Source organism: Gallus gallus, chromosome 4 (assembly GCF_016699485.2).
Source record: "Gallus gallus isolate bGalGal1 chromosome 4, bGalGal1.mat.broiler.GRCg7b, whole genome shotgun sequence".
NCBI lineage: Eukaryota > Metazoa > Chordata > Aves > Galliformes > Phasianidae > Gallus > Gallus gallus.
In genome coordinates, this window is record NC_052535.1 from 22,663,742 (window position 1) to 22,680,426 (window position 16,685).

A 16,685-nucleotide genomic window follows, 5' to 3' on the forward strand; every position below is an offset into this window, starting at 1 on the left:
TACTAAGAGCTCAGCGTCTTTCTTGTGCTGAGGGCCCCAGGCCTGGATGCAGTACTCCAGATGGAGTCTCACACGAACTGACTAGAGGGGGACAATCACCTCTCTCTCCCTGCTGGCCACTCCTCTTTTAATGCAGCCCAGAACACAGTTGGCCTTCCAGGCTGCAAGTGCACACTGCTGGCCCCTGTCCAGCTTCTTGTCCACCAGGACCTCCAAGTCCTTCTCTGCAGGGCTGCTCTCAAGGGGTTCTTCTTCCCTTCCAGTCTGTATAAACACCTGGGATTGCCCTGACTCAAGTGCAATGCCTTGCACTTGGCCTTGCTGAACCTCATTAGGTTCTCATGGGTCCACTTCTCCAGCCTGTCGAGGTCCCTCTGGATGGATTCCCTTCTCTCCAACGCATCGACTGCACCGTTCAGCTAGGTGTCATCTGCAAACTTGCTGAGAGTATTGCTTTAAGAATCATCCTTATAAGTAGAACAGATTCTACTGATTCTGTCATCATGCTTAATTACGCACAAAAATATCAGATTTTATTATAATAAACATATATGTACATATTTATAACTGATATTGTGATATATTCAGAATCTGTAAGAAAAGAACTTCAGGAGGATACCAGTTAATAGTTTATCCTTGCACACATGAAAGGTGAAAGAAAAATGAAACTTTAAAAGACTATTTTAAAAAAATAAGTGACAAATATCACTATTCCTTTCCCATAAATCTGACCGACCCAGTTAGAAATTGACATAGTTCTACATTCCAATTATTATTGTCATCTCAATTTGATTTTATCCAGTAATAAGAATACTATTTCTTTCACTTCACTCAACTAAGGATGTAGGCCAATCCAGAAAGCATCTAGAAAAATCAACTACTTAAACGAGTATATGTACTTCTAAAGTAATCATACGATCATAGAATGGGTTAGGTTGTAGGGGACTTTAAAGCCCATTCAGTTCCAACACCCTGCCATGGACAGAGCTACTACCCACCAGGCTGTCCAGGATCCCATGCAACCTGGCCTTGAATACCTCCATGGCCACAACCTCTCTGGACAGAATGTGCCAGTGCCACCCTAGTAAAAATTTTCTCCCCTAATAGCTAACTTAAATTTCCTCTCTTTTAGTTTAAAGACATTCCCCCTTGTACCACCACTATCAGACGCTGTAAAAAGTTGGTTCCACTCCTGCTTGTAAGCTCCGTTCATATGCTTGAACACCTCAGTGTGGTCTCCCCAGAGCTCCCTCCCATTCAAGCTAAACAAGTCCAACTGCTTCAACATTTCCCTATGGGAGAGGTGGTCTAGCCCTTTGATCATCTTCATGGCCCTCTCCAGACCTACACCAAACAACTCCGCATTCCTCCTTTACTGGGGACTCCAGACCCAGACACAGCACTCTGTTTGAGGCTACACAAGGCTAAAACAGTGGGCAACAATTCCCAGCTTCACTGAATATGTAAGTGCTTTTGCTTGTTACCAATGATAGGTAATTGTAATACAGGTTAATGTTTTGTAGTAAATAATTGTATTTAAGATCTGATGTTACTCCTGTGAGTGAAATGAATGGAGAAGCCATCAACTGGCAGGGGTTAGGAGTTTTCATGAATTATTTATTTAGTTTTGGTATAATACACTGACTATAAATTATTCCATCACTTAGCAAGAGCATGAGACGCTTGTCTTTTTCACATGGGAGATTTTACATATACAGAACTGCTTTTATGTACGTAATGTTTGTTCATCTTTCTCTCTGTTATCTTATTTCTCTAGGATCTGCATGTTGAACATGCCAGTGCTGATTTGAAACCTTCTGAATCTCTAGCATCTGTTTCTCTCATGACTGTTTCTCACTTCTCTCTTTTACATGGGCTATTTCAATCTCAAATCCTGTGACAGACCTTACTTTCATGTAAATTAATGGGAAACTTTGTTCTGTTATACACTGTTTCCTCAGTGATGTCTCTGTAAGAGGACTAAAATGAAACAAACTCCATAGTTATGTTCAGTTACATACACCAGAAAACCACATAGTCCCAGCTGCTGCTTGCAGCTCAGCTTTTTATGGGCAGCAGCTGGTGTCTAATTCAATGCTTCCTGTTCTCCAAAGGCTCTACCAAGACCGTTCTGTTTCAGTAGGTTTTAAGAGACTTGTGTGCAATTTGAAGGTCTTGTCATAGCAACTCTCCTTAGAAACCACTGAATTCTAGCCTTCACTCCTTTCAGTCTCCTTTAAAATGTCAACCTGCTTGACTCTTCATCTGCAATACAAGATTATTCATTTTCTGCTCAGAAAGACAGCTTACTACTGGTAATGCTGTATATCCTAATAAATTAACCTTTTTTTTTTTTCCTCAGCTAGAAATTAAGCTTTACTAGTATTGCTACAATACAAGGTCACCATAAAAGGATGAGGAGGAAAAATAAGTTCATTCTCATTGAGTGACTCAGTTCACTCTCAGTGAGACATTGCCACCCAGATTTCAGTACTCTGCCTGAAGCTTGTGGGTTCACAAATCCAAAGAAAAAAAAAACACACAAAACAAATCACAACACACATTGGTTTAGTTTGTCATGATCCATACTCCCTTAGATCTCAATCATGCATCCTTGTGTTTAACTGTAGTAACTACTGTCTAACTACAGGAAAATTTTGAGAAATTAACACACTTTAGCATAACACTGATTGAAAGAAAGAGGAAGACGGTAAGCCTACCACCAGCTCTAGCAGCAGTATTCCAGCCTGAAGGAGTGCTGAGTGTCTTACCTTGTGAAACACTGAGGACTCCAAAGATGGTGAATTTAATAAACCAATAGTAATTTATTCTGGCATTTAATTATCATCATTTTATAAAAGCTGTCCCAAATTCCTAATGCAGCTTACTGTGGTTCAGTCACTAGACGTTAATTGTGTCTTTCTCTGCTGGATTTAAATACTTTTTATTAACCACTATAAACTTACATGTTCTAATCAAGTGATATCTCAATTGTACTATGGATAAAGCAAACAGATTGGGCTCAGCTTCTCACAGCAAGCTGCTTTCTAATCTTAGGAACGTGTCAATGATTCTTTTCTTTGTCTGCTCCAGTTTTTCAACGCTTTTAAAAATATGGATTTTAAAGAGCAATTTCTCAATACGATATACAAATATCTAAAACATCACTTTTCCCTCTTTTCTTTTTCTACCCATTAGTTCTTCTTCCACAACACTGGGGAATAACTGGCAACAAGTTCTACTCTGTTCTGAGAAAAAAATATTCAGAGCAGAGAGAGGTGCAAAACCTTGGCCAGTTTAGTGGGGTTATAAGTAATTACAAATACCTTGAGAGCCAAATAAGCTGTCATTAAACAGTGTTTAACTAAACATTCAGTTCCTCCTAACACTCTAGATACTGGGACTAGTCTATAAAGTAAAATTATATAATCAGTCCCAAAAGAGAATTGCAAAACCATACATTCCCATTCCACACTCCTCTTGACTCAGAAGGATTTGAGATGGACTGCTAATAAAGCCCATTTGTTCTTTCTTACTGCTAACAACTCCCATCCGACTTACTGTAGGAAAGGCTGAGCAAACCTTGCTGCTTAATCTCTTCAGTTTCAGCTTAAACCTTCAGCTTCAGGCAGCTTAGCTGTGCATCTCTGAACACAAGCTAGGAACTCTGCATTATGCACATGAAATAAATATTAATATGTATGGTAATTCACCTGTGTGACAGGGTGGAGCCTGGCTCCACGCCTCTTAGACCTCATTTAAGGGCTGACTGCCACTGGGGGAGGATTTCTCATTGGAGGTCTCTCCTTTGTGGAGTTTTTCCTGCAAACCTAGATCTTCAGAGACAGGTAAGCTCTTTTCCTTTGAAACATCATTCTATTTGTGGTAGTCCCTTTGCTGTTACACTCCTGTACTACCCTTCTGCTACATTAATCTTTCCAATTATAACATTTGGCAAGTTAGCCACGCTAAAACATTAAAATGTCCTTTCTTTGGAATATCTTTAAATGGGTCAAGGGAAGAGAACGTTACACCCATAGATAAAACTATTCTAGACATATCCCAGGATTTCTGGGATTGTCCTATTATGTTTGCAGTTGTAACTGAGAAATGGGCTCCTCTGTGGGTTACTGGAAATATATTTCATGGATTAGATAAAGACATCTTGATTACAAAAGAGTGCCAGCTACCAGCGTGTGCTGTGGCGTGGCCTTTATTAAATGCTTTAAATCAAGCTGAAATATCAAATAATGCCTTAAAAAATGAAAATCAACTACTATAAGGTTGTATTGAAAAATTAGAACAACTTGACACGTTAACAGGAAAGAAATCAAGCCTAACTTTCCTGGTAAAACAGGTCTGCAACGGTACATCAGAAGATACCCAGGCTCCTAAATCACTGGACCTGGATGATTCAGAGAACAAAGCTTCCTGGTCTGATCTCAAAACTCCATCTGAGATGGATCCCTTTGAGATCTGCCCTATAATAACTCAGAAGACAAAAATAGTACAAGATAAACCAACAGGGGTGCCCCTGATCAAGTGGTCCCCTCCCCAAACTGATTTGCATGTAACAGATCATCCCTATACAGCAACTGAATTAATGGGTTTAGTACAATGATTCTGACAGAAACCTAGAGAAAGCATATCAGCCTGGCTTTTAAGGTTATGGGACTCAGGAAGAACGTGTCATGGTTAATGGACCAGAAATTTCTGAGCTGGAATCCATTAACTTGCACCCTGCCCTCAGGCAAAGGTTATATGCTGCCAGTCAACACCAGAATGCAGACCATTCATTAATAGATTGGTTGATGGCAGCGTGCTGTGTGACTTAGCCTAGTAAGACTGACATACCACTGCACACAGGTTTATGGTCCTCCATGGAGGACCTTCAAACCTATATTTGTGAATTAGGCATGAGAGAAGCAATATATGAAGAAACATTTGAGTATCTGGACTTGGCAAAATTTTAGCAGGTATGAGAGACTTGATTTTACAACAGGCTCCCTCCCACCTTTATGGAGCCTTAGTTTCCATACTGAAGCCCCTATGGCCTCAGAGGCCACTGTCCAACAGGCTGCCCAGTTGGTAGCCAATTTTGGGGCAACAGAGCACCTAAGAGCAAGGAGTAATGTTAGGGTGGTAGAAGGAGCTGAGATAATCCCATTTATTAAGACCAGAAAGGCTGCCCCGCAGACACCCCAATCGGGCCCCATATGGTTGTCCTGGTAACAAATGTTTAATGATCCTATATGAGCTGGGGTGGCCTTTGCGAAGATTCTTCGGCAGCCTAATCATATCCTACTTCAGATGTGGAAACAGCTATGAGATGATCAGAAGTTTTGGAATACTCCCAAAAGATCAGGAGTATGAATAATTCAACAAGCACCAACAAGAACTTGGAACTTAGAGGACATTATAGTTCCTATTAGAAGAAAAAAACCTCCTCATGTGACTCGAGCTACAATGCCTGAGAAACCTGAGGAAAAAGACCTGGCCATATGACAGTTTATGGCATTATGGGGATGTTAGTTACCCTGTAACTATAGCCTCCAGATGGGACCAGAGGCCCTATGTCAAACTAACAATTTTTTGGTCCTGAAGAAATGTACAATGAGTCATGGCATTGATGGTCACAGATGTGGGAACTGCAGTTGTATATGGTGATCTGACTAAATTTCAAGGAGAAAGAGTAATGATTGGTGGTTTGGGGGGACAGACCATTCCTGTCACTCAAATGTGGTTGAAACGGGGGGTCAGGCATCTCCCACCCTGGGAGTATAAAGTGTCTATGCCCAAGATGTACTCTGGGACTGGGGCAATAGACATTTTATTGGGTCTGGCTCTCCAGACAACCATAGGAGTGTTCAGACTCTGACAGGGGTGCATTAGTGTCCAGGCAGTGCAGGCAATATTGAGAGGCCAGGCGAAGTAATATTTGCCTGCTGGAACCACACCAGATTACTAATGTAAGGCAGTATAGACTCTGGGGGGGTGGGGGGGAGGGCAAAATGAAATATTAAGGACTGTACAGGAATTAGAGAAAGATGGGACTATAAGACCTGCACGTAGTACATATACTTCCCCGATACAGCCAGTGTGAAAGTCAGATGGCACATAGACAACGACAGTAGATTGTAGAGAATTAAGTAAGGTCACGCTGCCTGTTCATGCAGCTCTACCCAATATTGCCTCCTTAACTGTTGAGGGATGGCTCCACAGCCGAGGGGGCCATGGGTTTCTTGAACAGTTGTACGAGCAGAACAGGCCTAACAATTGGCAGGAGTTACAAATGGAAAAGTACTAGCTCGTTACAATGGCTGTGAGCTCGGGTGCTATGTGCACAACTCAGGCTATAAGACCTTGAAGCTGTCAAAGCAGGAAGACAAACTGAGGCTTCAGTTAAGATAAGGGGGTAGCTAGCCTGGGAAGAGATTAAGACAGTGGAATGGTATGAAAACATGCATGACCAATAGTATTGTTAGGCAGGGGTCTTTTTGCTATGCTTCAAGCAATTACAAGCTGATGCACGTTTGCCACCATCTACATATGTGTGTAAGTAACGAATAATAAACAGAGACTCTGATGCACTCATATTGGGTCATGTCATCGTTCGCTGGTCAAGCCGCGTGGGGAGTGGACTAGATTCTGGTTTTGAACCCTTGAGGGTCCGCAACACTTAGTCCGCAATGACTACACTGAGTAGGGAGATAAAACCCTATCACTGTGTCCTAGACTTGGCACATGCATTCTTCAGTATTCCAGTTGGTGAAGAATCTCAAGACCAGTTTGCATTTACATGGGGAGGCAGACAGTGGACCTTTCAGGTCCTGCTGCAAGGGTACATACATTCACCAGCATATTGCCATAACCTAGTAGTGTGTAACCTGGCAAACTGGGAAAAACCTAATAATGTTAGCTTATGTCATTATAATGATGATCCTTTGTTGACATCTGACTCACTGGAGGCAGTAGGACAGGCAGGAGATTCATTGTCTACCTATCTGTAAGAAAGAGGATGGGCTATAAATCCTCAGAAGGTGCAAGGTCCGGGCCTGTCTTTGAAATTCCTGGGGGTAGTTTGGTCAGGAAAGACCAGTGCAGTAATAGATAAGGTTCAGGCACTCCCAGTACCTACAACAAACAAAAAGCAGCTTCAGGAGTTCTTAGGTATATTGGGATATTGGTGTTCCTTTAAACCTCATTTAGCATAGCTGCTGAGACCATTATACAGACTCACATAAAAGGGGAAATTAGAGGATGGGGGAAGAACAGAACAGCATGTTTTCCAACGGGCAAAACCAACAGTTAAACAAGCAGGCATTGAGTATATTTGACCCTACCCTCCCAGCTGAATTGGTTGTTCATGTTGCTCAGAATGGCTTTGGCTGGGACCTGTGGCAACCCCCATTGGATTCTGGTTTCAGGTCTGGCATGGAGCAGAAGAAAGATACAGTATGATTGAAAAACAGTTATTGGCTGCCTATTCTGCATTACAGGCAGTAGAGCCAATAACCCAAACAGCTGAGGTCATAGTTAAGACCACCCAGCCAGTTCAGGGTGGGTGAAAGACCTGACTCATCTTCCTAAGACAGGGGTGACCCAAGCACAGACAGTGGCATGATGGATCGTCTGTCTTCATTACCACTAAAAGAAAAGCTTCAGAAGATCTTAGGCCCAGTGACGTATTACAGTGATGTGCTGAAAGAAACATTTGTCACTCCACTGGAGAAGAGTTCCATTCAGGAGGGGAAATACCCCATTCCTGAGATGTCTGGTACACAGATGGATCCAGCAAGGGCAACCCAAGCTCACTCATTGAGCACCTTGGGAAATGACGGGGTCAGCCCTGGGAGCACAGGTGAAGGCAATTCACCTGTGTGACTAGAAGGGGTGGAGCCTGGCTCCATGTCTCTTAGACTTCATTTAAGGGCTGACTGTCACTGGGGAAGGATCTCTGGTTGGAGATCCCTCCCTTGTGGAGTCTTTTGTGTGAGCGTAGATCTTCAGAAACATGTAAGCACTTTTTCTATTGAAATACCATCCTATCTGTGCTAGTCCCTTCGCTGTTACACTCCTGCATTGCCTTTCCACCGCATTAATCTTTCTAATTATATCATATTAGAATGGTGTTGGAGTATGTTGTCTTCATGAGCAATTAGAAGTCTTTACTGGTTTTGGTGGTACCTAATCCCTTTTTTCTACAGCTAAAATAAAATAGTATGTCTGCAACATAATAATATCAAGTAACAAGTTTGGAATGTTTGATCAATGGTCATTAAACACTGGACACTAACAGAAACTCCTCTGAGGTGTGAACATGTTTATGGATTTAAAAAACTCCTAGAAGTGACAATGGTCACTAACAGTCATTTGTACATTAAGTAAAAATACAGAGTTAAGTGCAAGATTCTGTTAGGATTCATTAATCTGAAAATGCCAGAAAAGCATTCCTCAGGCGGTATCTTGCAATAGTGCTTGACAAATTAACTGAGAACTGTGGGACAAAGTAAGTCATTACCTTGAAAATGAGTAAACAAGCTTGGTAGCTACTTGTGTCAGATGTAAACAGAACGAGGTGCATGGTTAGTACATGTGACCAAGGGGCTGTTGCACTGGTATAAAAGGCGGTAAGCACCTAAAATGAAGGTCTTGTCCCTGACTTTTCCCTGAAATAGGGTGACAGACTTTTTTCTTTTTTTTTTTTTTTTTTTTTTTCCCCGTAGCTCATAAAATCAGATTGTGAGTCAGAGCTGCTCTCTGAAACTTGTGTAAGTTTCAAGTAAGGAATAACCTGACCAAGCAAAAATAAAACAAAAATACAAGATAAATAGCACCTTCAGAGACAGCTTTACCCAGGTTAAGCTACCTCTGATTTTTTTGTTTTGTTTTGAAATTCCCATTGTTGGTTCAAACCTAAGAGCTGACTCAGAAGTCATACAGCACATGAGATCAAATTTGACTTTCCTTCTCTTCCAAAGACAGACTACTGATGTTGTTAGTGTTAATGCTGAAGTACTGTTATCAGGAGTGTAAATCTAGCAAATGGCTAGGATTTGTAACTGAAGAATTAGAGGTCTTATTAGCTTTTCTGCATTTGCATTTCAAATAAGTTCATATTTATTTAGCTTATAAACTAGCTGTGATTGTGTTGCCTGATCTTTCTCAAATATATTTGAGAATATACTTGAGAATTTTCAGTGATTTAATTTAAAAAATGCAAAATGATGTTCCTTTCTAGGGCATATAATGTTTGTTTGAGTTATGAAATATCTTGCAAGTACATACCAAGCTGTCTTCTCAAGTAGCCTGACTCAAATAATTCTCACAAATCAAACTAGCATTTAATCTCAAATTAAACTCAGATTTGTTAGGAAAAAAAAATAATTCTTTGAATACAGAATTGTGCTTGAAATGTCACAGTGTGTGTCAAGTGAAAAATGAAACATTTAAAACCAATTTTCAAGTATTTTGAAAAAAAAGTAGGACAAATGTTTTCACCTGATTAATTTTTATCACACTTGCATTAATATAATTCAGTAGCATAAGGAATCTGCATAATGTTCCTGTAAGAAATACACATGAGGTAGAAGGTTTGCAAGCAGAGAATCAACACTGATATTAATAGTTCTTGCAAACTAAATAATCACATAACAAACATGTAACATCATGGTTCTTAACACTTTGATTCTATAAATAATATATAAGTTTTAGTTCAGCATAAATATAAATGCATTAGTTCAGTAATCTCTCAATTTACACATTGCAGATGTTCTCATGTTCATCTGTTTACATTAAGCCTAATTCTTATTTGTATGTAATATAAACATTAAGTTTAAAAAAAAAAAAAAAAAAAAAAGCAATAAGGCTACAGTCCAAAGTGTCTTCAAAGATGTTTTCTATGAGTGTGGTAGTTATACCACATTCAGAAAGCATAATTTACCATCAATTAACAATATCTGTGTTTGTTTACTGATGAAATCAAAATATTAATTTCTGCATGGTGAAAAGTTGTCTGGATTTTCTGATCTGAAAAGTTGAGTGGCATTTCTTGACTTATTTGGGGGGAACATTACAGTATAAGGAAGCTGGAAATAAAAGTGAAAACAGTCTATGATAGGTAATATCATATCCTTAATACTTTTCAGATAACATTCTCCTGCTCTTCTCACAAAGCAGAATGCCTATACGTAGAGTGTATATGGACAGGGTTGATCAGAGGCACAATGATGGAGAGTAGAGTATCTTTTAGATTCACATCAAAGTTGAGATTCGACAAAAACTTGTTAGAGATAGGAAGTAGGTTAGGTTAATTAAGGAGTCAATTGCCAAAGCAAGATTTCTTAAAAGTAGATTCCTTGCCACAAGTCTAGAAATTGGGACTAGCTATCTAAAAGATTATTTTTCATTTTGATTTGAACCTTTCAGTGGGAGTCAAGATTTTACTGTGTCATAAATCAGAGAAGAAAATTATAGTGGTACCTTGTGACCGTAAAATCTACAGACATGTGGCATGCATCTAAAAGAGCAGAAATTGTAGCAGTAAGTCTAGTTTCTAAAGCTTGCTTTCCAAGAGGAATGGCCTATACAAAAAGAAAAAAACACAGGTGTAATAGCTATGTAAACATGCATGCATGTAGATACATAGACGATATATATGATGACTGTTCCAAAAGTAATGCCTTCTATTTTATGATATTGGCCGCAAGATCAGAGGTGAATGTTGGTGGTATGGCAGTAGAGATTGAACCTAACCACCAGTATTCCTTTACAGGCTGTTGTCATGTGACTGGTGCCAGCAGAGGGATAGTCTGACAAAATGATGCCTGATATAGAATTGCATATGGAACAAAGGTGTGTTACTTAACTCCATGCAGAAAAAATGGCACCCACTGATATTTCTTGACACTTGCTGAACGTTGATGGAGACCAAACAGTGGTTGTGAGCACAGTGAGGCAGTGGGTGGTGCATTTCAGCAGTGGCAATGGTGACAGCAATAGTGGTTCACCTTCACTAGTGCAGGTTTTTACAAGTGTGGCATGCAGGCTCTTGTTCTTTGCTGGTGAAAATGTGCAGCTAATGGTGCTGACTGTGTTAGAAAAATAGTGTTTTGTGGCTCAGAATTTGCTGTATTCAATAATGTTATTGTTCTTTTTTTTTTTTTTTGTGGAAATAAATAGGAGGCATTACTTTCAGTGAAACATACCTATATGCATATCCATACAAAGAAAAACATATAACAGAAGGTCTATAGATATACTTTTTTGTCCTGAATTATTGTTATTGCAAGAAAAAGAAAAAAAATATTTCAGTAATCATCATAAAGTAGTAATAAAGAAGATAGAGAGCCTATAGAAAATGAGTTCATAATAAAGTTCATGAATTAAAAGGTAAATTGCATGTTAATTTGGTTTTGACTTTATTTCAAAAGCACAAATATACCCTTATGGGTGCTTTTGTATTGAATGTCTCATAGTCCAGCATGAATTCTAAAATTAAGTTTATCTTGAAAAGGCATTTCCACTGGGATTTGACAATAGGTGCAATTTTCTGACACATTCCTTTTAACAGTTATTTGCTAGCTTTTTATGCATAGTAGTTCAACAGATCTTCTTGTTTCTGAAATTTATACAAATGAAGGTGTGTTGATCTTATTCTGAAAAAGCTAGAGGCTCTCCTGAATACATTTTTTCTCATTTTATTCTTTTTTTATACACCAAGTAACTGCTCCAGTTGTGTTAAACAAATTTCTGCTTTTGCTATGAAAGCTACCAACTTACTCATTTATTGCTACTAGCAGAGTCTTGTTAATATCAACACAGAAATATGAATAAATTATCAACTAACGAAATTCATCTTTGCATGGCAGCAGGGACCATCTTTACACTATTTGAGCACATGCGGGTTTCCATCAAAGGCAAAGGAGCAGTGGGTGCTGAGTTGGGCCTAATGATATCAAGAGGCACAGGGACAGATACAAGGATGAATTTCCACATGATGTGAACTTTGAGGAAGACCAGGCTACCAAGCACTTGTGATTCAATTTCCATCTGTCACAGAGCACTGAAATCAAGAGAGCCGCTAATGCACTTAAGAGGCAGAGATCAGAAATGGAAAAGACAGAAAAAAACTATTGCTAGTCACACAAGAACAGCAAAGAAGATGGATAATCTACTCTGAAATCATTAAGAATAACTATGTGTTTCTGTAACCATTCAAAATGAGATAGCACGCAACAGGGAGGCTTATTCTTACCTTGATCTCCTTAATAGCTCTTCTATAATAAGTGAACATAACAAACTGCCTAAGTTGTCCTCTAAGCAGTTTTGCTCCAGGCATACTCTCAGCAAGAAAATAAAAGGCCTTTCAAATAATTTCATTTTAAAAAACTGACTGCTGTTCAGATAAGTTTTGGTTAGTGGAATTTTAATTCAGACAAGTTCTTTAAAGGATTTATTACTCTTTTTAATATGTGCTCTATTTCTCAAAAAAAAAAAACTCTCTGGGAGCTCATGTCATGTTAACAGCAAATTAAAATAAATGAATTGGCAGTGTCAAAGCAGACAAATTTTATTAAAGTAATTTTAAACATTGGGGAAATCTTAAAATGAGGGAAATAGACCAAACTCTAAGTCAGATCTCAATACTTAAGAAGACTGCCATTAAAGTTGTCACAATAGGCTTAATTTCCAGTGTTCCTCAATTCATTAACTATGTGCATTCTTTTTTCCTGTGTGGTTTGTCATACATACCAGACCACACATCATTTGAAACTGTATCTGTTATTCTAAATGTAATAGCAGTATTTTCCCTATTTTCTATTTTAGGAATTTTTACAGTGTTCATCATTCTTGTATTACAGTATTGGATGCTTTATCTAATCAAGAGAGGCAGTGAAACCTTGCGAAGTGATTCATTTTACCTAAGTTATTCTTCTTACTTAGCATGTATTTGTGTCTAAGCTTACTATTCTACACACAACCAGGACAACTAAGACATCTAATCTGCATGAAAGTCCTGTGATGATTCACTTCCATAATTTTGTTTAAATTTTGCACATTTGATCTATAATGCTTTGCTTTATTCTGTTCAACTCATCAGCTGAGCAAGCATCTAATCCATTTAAAACCAATACCATTAAAACAACAGTGGAGACCTGCAGACTCCTCCCTAGCCAAGAGTCCTTGCACATTTTTCTGCTTCTCAAAGTCAGCAAAGTTGTAAAGGTGCATGAGAGATTTACATCACTGGGAAGTCATGTCATTGTATTCTGCTGGATTGAGCTGCATAAGCAGTCCTGCTGTGTTTCCCGCTTCCCTAGCCCATGGATAAGATAAAGAGAATGACATGATTTCACATGATTTCTGTATATCTGTCTTTAGAAGAAGTTAACCTTAGTATTACTGAAGCCTACTGCATTTCTGTGGGTGCTCACCTCAGACTCTTGGCTCTATGAGGCCAGGCCTTTACTGGCAGTTGCTGCTGCAAAGCCTCAGTGATATTTGGATATATTCAGAGAATTCTTGGATGTTCACAAAGGATATGTGGAGATGCTGATCAAATTCACAAACCCCATTTCTCATGTGTATCTTCTGTAAGATGCTGCTTGGGCATCTCTCTATACGCTTTATTCAATCGTGGAAACTCAGAGATGTCTGTAAATGATGGAAGAAGGTATATATTACTCCTGCCTGCATGGGGACTGCAGGCCAGTCAGACTCACCTTGATCCCCTAAGAAATGATGGAAAAGCTAATCTGGAAACCATTTCCAGAGGAAACACAAGAAAATTGTTGGGAGTAGTTGGCATGGATTCACTAGGGGTAAGTCTTTCTTGCCCATGCTGATAAGCTCCTACCAAGGAACAACCAGTCTGAGATGAAGGGAGAGAAGTAGTTATTCTCTTCCTGAACTTCAGTAAGTCCTTTGACACTGATCTGTATCTGATCCCAATAGAAAAGCTGTTGAAGGCTGCATGAGCAGACAGCTAGGTGGATTGAAAACTGGCTGAATAGCAGGTACAGAGTGTAGTGGTCAGTGGTGCAAGCCAATAGGAAGTACCCCAGGGCTCAGTGCTTGCTGGTTTTGTGTAACATCTTCATGAGTGATCTAGACAATGGTGTAGATTCAGCCTTCTGTAAATTCACAGATTACGTGAAAGTAGGGGAGTGGCTGACTCACTAGAGGTTCATGCTGTCATCCAGAGGGACCTTGAAAAGCTGGATAGGCGTGCTGACAAGAATTTCATGATGCTCAACAAGCAGTTCAAGAGCAAAGTCATGCACCTGAGGGGGAACATACCCAGACATCAGGAGATGTTGGGGGCAACCCAGCTGGAAATCAGCCCTGTATAAAGAGATCTAGGAATCCTGGCGGACACCAACTTGAACATGAGCCAGCAACAGGCCGTTGCTCCTGAGAAGCCAAACAGTATTCTTAGCTGCATTGAGTATTACCAGCAGGTCAAGAGAGGTGATCCTCCCCCTCTACTCTGCACTGGTGTGGCCACATCTGGAGTACAGTGACCATTTCTGGGCCTCCACTACAAGAGAGACACATTGGAGAGAATCCAGTAGAGGTCCACTAAGATGATAGAGGGACTAGAGCATCTCTCTTTTTGAGGAGAAGCTGAGAGAGCTGGAACTGTTCAGACTGGAGAGCTCGGTGAGGATCTTATCAGTGTTTATAAATACCTGGCAGGTGAGTGTAAAGATGGAGCCAGGCTCTATTCAGTGGTGCATTGTTATAGGCACAAGTGAGAGTGGGATGACACAGGATGTTCTGTCTAAACATTAGGAAGCACTTATGTGCTGTGCACTGGTACATGCTGCCCAGAGGAGTTGTAGAGTCTCCTGGAGATTTCCCAAAGACACTTGGGCATGGTCCTGGGCAGCCTGCTCTAGGTGGTCCTCCTGTAGAGGAGGCTGGTTGAGCCAGACAGACACAGAGACATTCTGACCCAGACCTTCTGGGATTCTGTGAAGATAAGCCATTCTTTCACAGAAAGTTTAAAAAAAAAAACAAACACAGAAAGTCACAGAAAGTCATCTTCTGAAGTGCTAGGGAAACTTAGAGGAGAGTCCCTTAAGATTCAAGTACCAATGGAATCAGAATCTTTCAATTTCTCTGTATGGTTTACCAGCATAATCTTTCTTGTAATTAAATTTTGTTAACCTTTTCTTTTTCAATGACCAGGAGTAAAGGAGTAAAGAGAGCCATTCAGCAGTTGTGCCTGCCCGCATCTTCTCTTTTTCTAACTCAGTGTATTTAATTGTGCTCCAATCCCTCAATCCCCTTCAGTTTCCTGTACAATATAAGAGAGATTTGGATAACATAACCTTTAAAGGTCTCTTCCAACTCAAACAATTCTATGATTCTGTGATACAAAGGTGTGCCACAAATAGGCATACTGCCATTCCAGCAGTGAAAACAAGCTGTAATCAGGGCATTTGAGTCAGCATGAGAATGACAGAGGAATAGAGACAGCATATACTCACATAAATCCCTTCAAGAAATATATCTGTGTAAGAAAATGAATGATCCCTTACCTTTTCCAATGTGATCATGTCCAAAACTCCTGGGATCTCTAATTCCTTTTTCAGCAAAGCACAGCTTTCAGACTCTGCTGTGTAGACGACACCCATTAATGCTACTGAGTTTGGTACCATTCTGTTTTTAAATGTGGAGCCTGACTGTAGAGTACTTGAGAAAGTGTAGAACCTGACACTGCTAAGATGCAAAGCTTGGAGAGTTTTCATTCAAGGGACTTGATCCAATAAAAGGACTGCAATTCTGCTCTTCTGATATATGTATGTGTGATTCCTGTTAAGACAAATATGCTGTTTGAGGAGAGTTTTAATCTCCTGTGCATATGAGAAGAATGTTTGTACTACACGAGTTCTTTTTCCTTACCAGTAATTTTGAATTTAGTTGCCTTTTTTATTTTCAAATTTTATAGACTATTTAACACTCTGTCTGAAAATTTTCCTGCTACTGAGCTATAAATACACTTCTTTCCTCAAAGAAATAGTAGTAATCTCAACATTCAGTTTCCTTTCATTTACTTTGGAATAAATTTATAGTAAAACAAATTATATTTATATCAAATTATAATAACAAAATTACACTATATAAGTCAGCAAGCTTATTATTTATGAAATTTTTCCATGTTTCTTTTTTGTCGTGCAAAAAAAAGTACTGCAGCTCCCTTCTAGAGAAGAAATTATATTCTACAAAAAATATCAAAGTTCCAGGTACCAGATTTTTCCTTTGCTCCCCTTTGCCAGTTCACTTCAGTATTGCCTTTAATTTGTCTTTGTTTTCAAACGTAGTAAGTGTAGCTTTACTTTTAAATGAATATTTTTGTTTGTTCAACATGACTAAGTTTTTAGTGTATTAACATTCTTAGTTCATGACAGCAGCTACTGGCTGGTAACAAGGAAATTACTGGAAATAAACTAAAGCCATTAAGCTGGTCTTCTGCTAGAGGAAAGAATATATAGAAGTTACATCTTTCCTCGTCTTACAGACAAAGAAACCCACAAATGCAATGACATATATCTAAAATGGGCACAATGAAAACATTGTTCCAAATGAATTTTGAAGTAATTGAAGGTACTATTTTCAGTGCTACACAATCTTCTGGTCTAATTGAGCCAACCGATGATAATCACTACCCATCTGCT

General features: G+C 39.3%; 1 long non-coding RNA gene across 2 annotated transcripts in view; it reads right to left on the reverse strand.

Moving 5' to 3' along the window:
• Window positions 1-15,773, reverse strand: part of LOC121113207 — a 67,814-nt gene extending 52,041 nt beyond the window's left edge. For both annotated transcript variants that reach the window (XR_005859335.2, XR_006939092.1), the window contains exon 1: window positions 15,549-15,773. This is a non-coding gene — a long non-coding RNA (uncharacterized LOC121113207). The remainder of the gene's footprint in view (window positions 1-15,548) is intronic.
• Window positions 15,774-16,685: the final 912 nt, after the last annotated feature.